Here is a 5886-nt window from a genome sequence, read left to right as displayed (position 1 = left end):
AAAGAACTAGGACAGTCAGAGTTGTTGAGCCACTGAACCTGCTGCTTCTGAGTAGTGAGCTTCCCGTCCCTGAGCAGACGCTGCCATCCCTGAGACCTTCCCCTCCATCTTCCTGCTCCTCCAGGCACAGTCCCTCCCAGCTCTTCCCCACCTCCACGCCTTTGCTGGTTTCTGGGTTTCCTTACCCAGAGTGTCCCATCAGATCTCCCTGTTTCCAAGAGGTCTTATTTCACTGACCATCTCCTGTGTGCTCAGGCTTGTGCTGGCCGGTGCTGTGGAGGAGACAGAGGGAGGTAAGCGCTTGTGACACAAGAGTGAGACAAGAGTCGTAGTAACAGCTCACGTTCATCGAGCACGTGCTATGCACTGGGTGTTGCTCTAAATGTGTGCCTCATCTCATTTATTCCTCACAGCAAATATGATATAAGCACTTTTATTTATGCCTGTTTTCCAGATGAGGCAACTGAGGCTCTGAGAAGTTAAATAATTTGCCTAAGGGCACAGGATGGGTCACGGCACTGGGATTCGACCTCGAAGTCGAGGACTCAGCACTCGAACATCTGCTGCAGTCAAAATCCGTGGTGGAGTCAGTGCTCTGGTCGCTGGGGGTGAGGGAGGGGCCTGGTGCTCTAAGAGCCAGGTGGGCCTGGGGCTGTTAGGAGCAGGAAACCTGTGAATGCCATTCAGTCTTTGGAGAGCTTGGCTGCTGTTAACCTGAATGTCACAGCCCTTGACACAGAGCCTGGAACCAAACGGATTATGAGTTCAATAAATGTTTGTTGAATGAATGAATGAGCCCCATTTGCAGAGGGGATCCATTGTGCATTCATTCAATCAGCTTTTATTGCAGACTTCCTACATACCAGATCTCATTTTGCTTGTGCACACACATACACACAACGCTCTGTGAGGGTCTGGTCTGGTGTGGCTGGGGGTTGGGCAATGTCAAAACGGAAGGGTATGGGGTTTCAGTGCTGAGAAGCCCACAGGCCTTGGGTCCAGCCTGTGATCCCTGAGAAAGGAACTCGAAACTTGAGGCAGGAAACCAGCTTAGTGAGGAGACAGCTCTGGGACATGTCTTTGTGGGGGCAGGGGTCCTCAGCCTGATGCCATTTGAATGGGGCGGGCACATTGCAGTGCCCCAATGTCTGAGAATAAGACACTGTCTCCATTTTACAGGCAAGGGACAGATGATCTAGTCTACAGAAGTAGTCTGATGAAACCAAGGGGCAGAAAGAGGGGCAAACTATTCAGAGGCCCCAGCACCATCCCCCGCCTTTAGAGACAAAGCGAGGCTCTGTCAAGAGAAGGAAAAAAGGGCAGGGAGGAAGCTGGGAATTCGAGGCAGGCCCAACCTTCCACCTCTGCCCCTCCTGAGTTCCCTTTCTCTGTCCCAGCCCCTCCCTCCCCCCACCTACCTCCCATCCTCCAGCTGCGGCTTGTATAAGAAAACTGACATTTTTCAACCACCTAGTACATGCTGGGCACTGTGCTGCATCTCTTAACTAACACTAAATGACAAATTTAGTTGTGCCTGGCACATAATAGGTTGCTCAATAATTATTAAATAAATGGATGAACCACGATCCTTATTTTACAGGTGAGGGAGCTGATGAACAAATAAGGAATTTGTTCAAAGTTGCACAGTAGGAAATTGGTGGAGCTGGGGATTTACCATTGCTGTTATTATTTACACTATATAAGAGCTACTATTTATGGAATACCTATTATTTGATGCATTGGTCGCTTTACATAAATTATCTTACCTACTTTACAGGAACCCTGCAGGTAACTGAGATTCTTGCCATTTTACAAATGAGAAAACTGAGACCCAGAGAGGTGTACTATCCTTCCCAAAACAGCCAGCTCCTAAATGCAGAAACAGGATCTGGATCTAGACTTCCCCATGCTTCCCACACTCCTAGCTCCAGGGTACAGGAACCCCTGCAAGTAGAGATGTTGCCAGAGCATGGATTTCCCTCGGCACAACTAACCAGCACTCACCAGGGCTCAGGCCCTTGGGAACGAGACTCCTAGAACCTGCCCTTGGTTCCCCGTGGGTCTGGGGCATGGACTAGGGATCAGCAGAAAACAGCCCCAGGTTCAAATTGTCCTCTTCCCCTTCTCATGTCTCCAGAAGAGCCAGGAAGACTAGGCTGTCCTCAGCCCAAGAAATTTCCAGCCCTTTTCTGGTCTGGGCTGAGCTGGCATTAGTTAGGGGTCGGAATATCTAGGAAAGGATGCTGGAAGGAGGAGGATTTGAAATGCAATTCATTTGCAATGGAGTAGAACTTGGACACTTGGAAGTGGGAATGAAGGACATCTGGGGTAGGTGTAACTTTACAAAGATGGCTGGGGTGACCATTCAGGGGACAGCAGAGAAAAGCCTTGCTGGAGCAGAGGGTGCGTGTTGGTGCAAGATGGGAAAGATGAGAGCACCTGCAGCGAGGGACTTGAGAGTCCCACAGCCTCTTCAGAGCCACTCCATTTTCTTGACCGTGGGAGGAGGAATCAAGGTTTCCTGTCTAGTCTGAGACTGGGAGAAGGGAGCTCGGTAATGCATTATCCAGAAGAGAGTATCGTGATAGAGACCCACTGTAATGAATAGGTAAGAACATCACATGATTAGCACAATGGTAAGTAAAATACATATGCTAACTCCCCAAAGTATCTCACAACTAGATTAAACACCCCTCCTGCAACGCATTCTCACTGAACCTTTCTTTGTACCATAATCCTGAACCGTACGCTAACACTAACCTGTGCTGTAACACGTATCCTAACCATAAACCATTGTCTTACCCTATTCTGTACCCTAAAGCATCCCCTTTCCCTAAAACTAACCCTAGCCATAACCCTAAGAATAGGGGTGGGGGTGGGGTGGGGGGATGCTGGGACCTCGCTGGCCCCATTAGAGGTGAGCTAGCCAAGATCCTGATGAGAGCTGACTCTGCCCACCTTCCTGCCCTGAACCCTGACTACAGAAGTTTGCGCAGCCACCATCACCACCCAGCTCTCTCACTTTCCTGTCCCCAGCCATGTCAGCCAAGGAGACCGAGGCGGGTAACCTCAGGCCCATGCTGTCCACACCCAGGCACTGTGCCTGATCATATCTGACTCCCTGCCAGGAACACTCAAGCTCACACACCTGCCTGCGGCTCTCAGTTCCCTGTGCAGGCTGCTCCCTCCCTGATCCCTGCAGAGGGTGGAAGCTTCCCCCTGTGGACAACAATTTGTGCTGCAGCACCAGCAGGGCGCCCTTCCCTTCCCACCGCTGCTGCTGCCATCTTAGAAGCACCGCAGACACCAGCTCACCTGCCCTTCACTCTACCTGACCCAGCCTCCACCCCCAAGAAGGTAAGACAGGGCAGGGGTCACTACAAGGCACAACCTATGGAGGAATTGTGGAAAGAGGCCTGGGGGCCCTGATTTTTGTGTGGTTTCCTTGTGGCCAGTGGTAGGACTTTTCCAGGAGATCTTGGTAGGGATGGAGAATTTTCCCTGAGCCAAGTAGTAGACTGTGAGAGGCTTCCCAAAGGAGGTAATGATGGTTACATCCACTTTGGAGAGGTGGGGAAGGAAAAGGGTTCACTGGTGACCCCGGAGCGCAGGGAGAGGGGCAGAACCCTGGCACCATCTCTCCCCTTTGCCCCCAGGACTGACCACTCCCTGGGAGGACAGTGTTGGGGGGTTGGCACATTTGCCCCAGGGACCCAGGGCAAGTGTGGAGAGTTAAATCCATAAAACCAACAAGAGAGGGTGAGTCCCAGGAGTGAGGAGCCCAGTGTTGGGGTGAGGATGGCTGGGGGCAGCCTGTGCCCCCAAGGGTGTGGGCAGAAAGTCCCTGGCAGAGGAGCCAGGAGCATGAGGCAGGAGACCAGCCTGACAAGGCCCAGGGCACTCAGCCTACCACCCCTTTCATGGACGGGGCACACTGCAGTGTCCCTTGTGCCTGAGAATGGGGTGCCACTCTCTCAGGATGGATTTCGCTCCAGGCCTGATGAAGGTAAGAGGAGAGGCCATTCAGGGTGGGCCTCAGACATGGAGTCCAGTCTTGCCCACTCAGCATGTGGGTCTCCCACACGGTCCTGCATCTCTCAAAGGAAGGTCGAATCCAGGCCCTTCCCTCTGGCTTCCTCATAGAAGGGTTCTTTGTGCTCAGGCCAGAGACTGGGAGCTTGTCCAGGAAGCTGCAGGTGGTCCTCCTGCCCTGGGGGCGGCGTTTTGAGAACTTCTCTAGCCCAGTGACATCCCTCTCAGGCCACGCTGACCCTACTCACCCTCCAGTTCCCTGGGTGTTTCTCTTTGTTGTATCCAGAGGTTGCAAATTGGTGGCCTGCACAGTTGTCTGCTTCCCACACATAGTTTTGTTTCAAAGAGGAGTTTACATAAAAACAGATTTCAGGTTTCTTGGGAAAAGAATCCCCTCAATTTTGTTCTAAAAAATTGTCTTAAAAGAAAACTAGTAGGGAATTCCCTGTTGGTCCACTGGTTAGGACTCCACGCTTCCACCTGGGGCCCAGGTGCTATACTCGGTCAGGGAACTAAGGTCCCACAAGCCGCGCAGCATGGCCAAAAAAAAGAAAAGAAAAGAAAAAAAAAATCAGTAGATCTGACAATGCTGGGCTGGTATTCCACACGGAAACAATCAGCAGTGGCCCTCATGCATCTACAGTGCCTCCTGCAGGCAGGCTGATTCCTCTGCAGGTAGGACCTGCCCCCAATTCATCTTTCACTGTGCCATTGCCTTCCTTCTGCCCCTACATGTCTTAAACATACCTTCCTTCCATCCTCATCACTAAACCGAGATGGATTTTCCCCACACAGCTTCTCCTCCAGTGGATCACAAGCCCCTTGAGGGCAGGAACAATCGCTGTGCTTCCAGGAGCTGGCACAGGGTTGGCACACAGTAGGTTCTCAGTGAATGTACGTTGAATGAACATGCCTCTCGCTCAGGCCCTCAATAGCCCTCCTTTGCCCTCAGGACTTAAACCCCTCTCCAGATCCACAGTGGGGGCCGTGAGTCCCAAAGTCTTCCCAGAAGGAGGGGATGTCATTCTGGGTCTTGGGGGAGCGAAGGGGCAAGAAGGGCACTTTGCCTGACCCTGCTCCTCCTTAAGGCGCTGACCTCTTCTGGAAGTGCAGAAGAATCCACTCAGTTTTGTTTTGCTTTGTTTTTTTAATCTAGAGGCATCATTGCAAGACCGAGGGATGAACTCATACGTTTTAATAAAGGAATCTTCAAATAGCCCTTGTAGCTATTCCATCAATCCACTGGAGCATCAGCCACAGAGACAACTCATTCACTAGGTAATTGCCATCGTTCAAGTGTGGGATGGGACACTGTGAGATGTCACTTAAGTGAATTTTTGCTTAATCAAGTGCCTTTTCCCCATAAGGCTTGTACATTCTGAAAGCCCAGAGGATATCAGTGAGGGATGGACTTGGCTAGCCCTGCTTACCAGGTCTCCTTATCCGTCTCCTAAGTAAGACCCCGCTGGGATGTGACTGTGGGAGGGCCTGGGGTCAGATCTCTCTCCTGGAGGCCCAGCAGAGCACACGTAGCTCCAGTTTATCATTACGTGCTCCCCCACCCCCATCTGGTTGCTAGGAGGCTCCAGGTTTGTAATGAGAGCCCCCTTCATTGTGGAAAAGGGGGCTCAACATCCTAGAACACCTTCCTCTCCTCCCCCACCCCTACTCCTCCTGGTCCTCTTCGATTCACAGGTGCAAGGCAAGCACTGTCCAGTTATCCTTCACGAGGCAGCTGACGCTTCTCTGCTTTTTTAAGATGTGAGCTCTGGGCTGCAGACAAAGCGATAGAGAACAGCTGCGTTGAGTGAATCACTCTTTCACCCCATTGCCCCTGTGATCAGTGGCATTCCT

Source organism: Lipotes vexillifer, unplaced genomic scaffold (assembly GCF_000442215.2).
Source record: "Lipotes vexillifer unplaced genomic scaffold, Lipotes_vexillifer_v1.1 scaffold242, whole genome shotgun sequence".
NCBI classification, from domain to species: Eukaryota; Metazoa; Chordata; class Mammalia; order Artiodactyla; family Lipotidae; genus Lipotes; species Lipotes vexillifer.
This window is presented reverse-complemented; position numbering follows the sequence as displayed.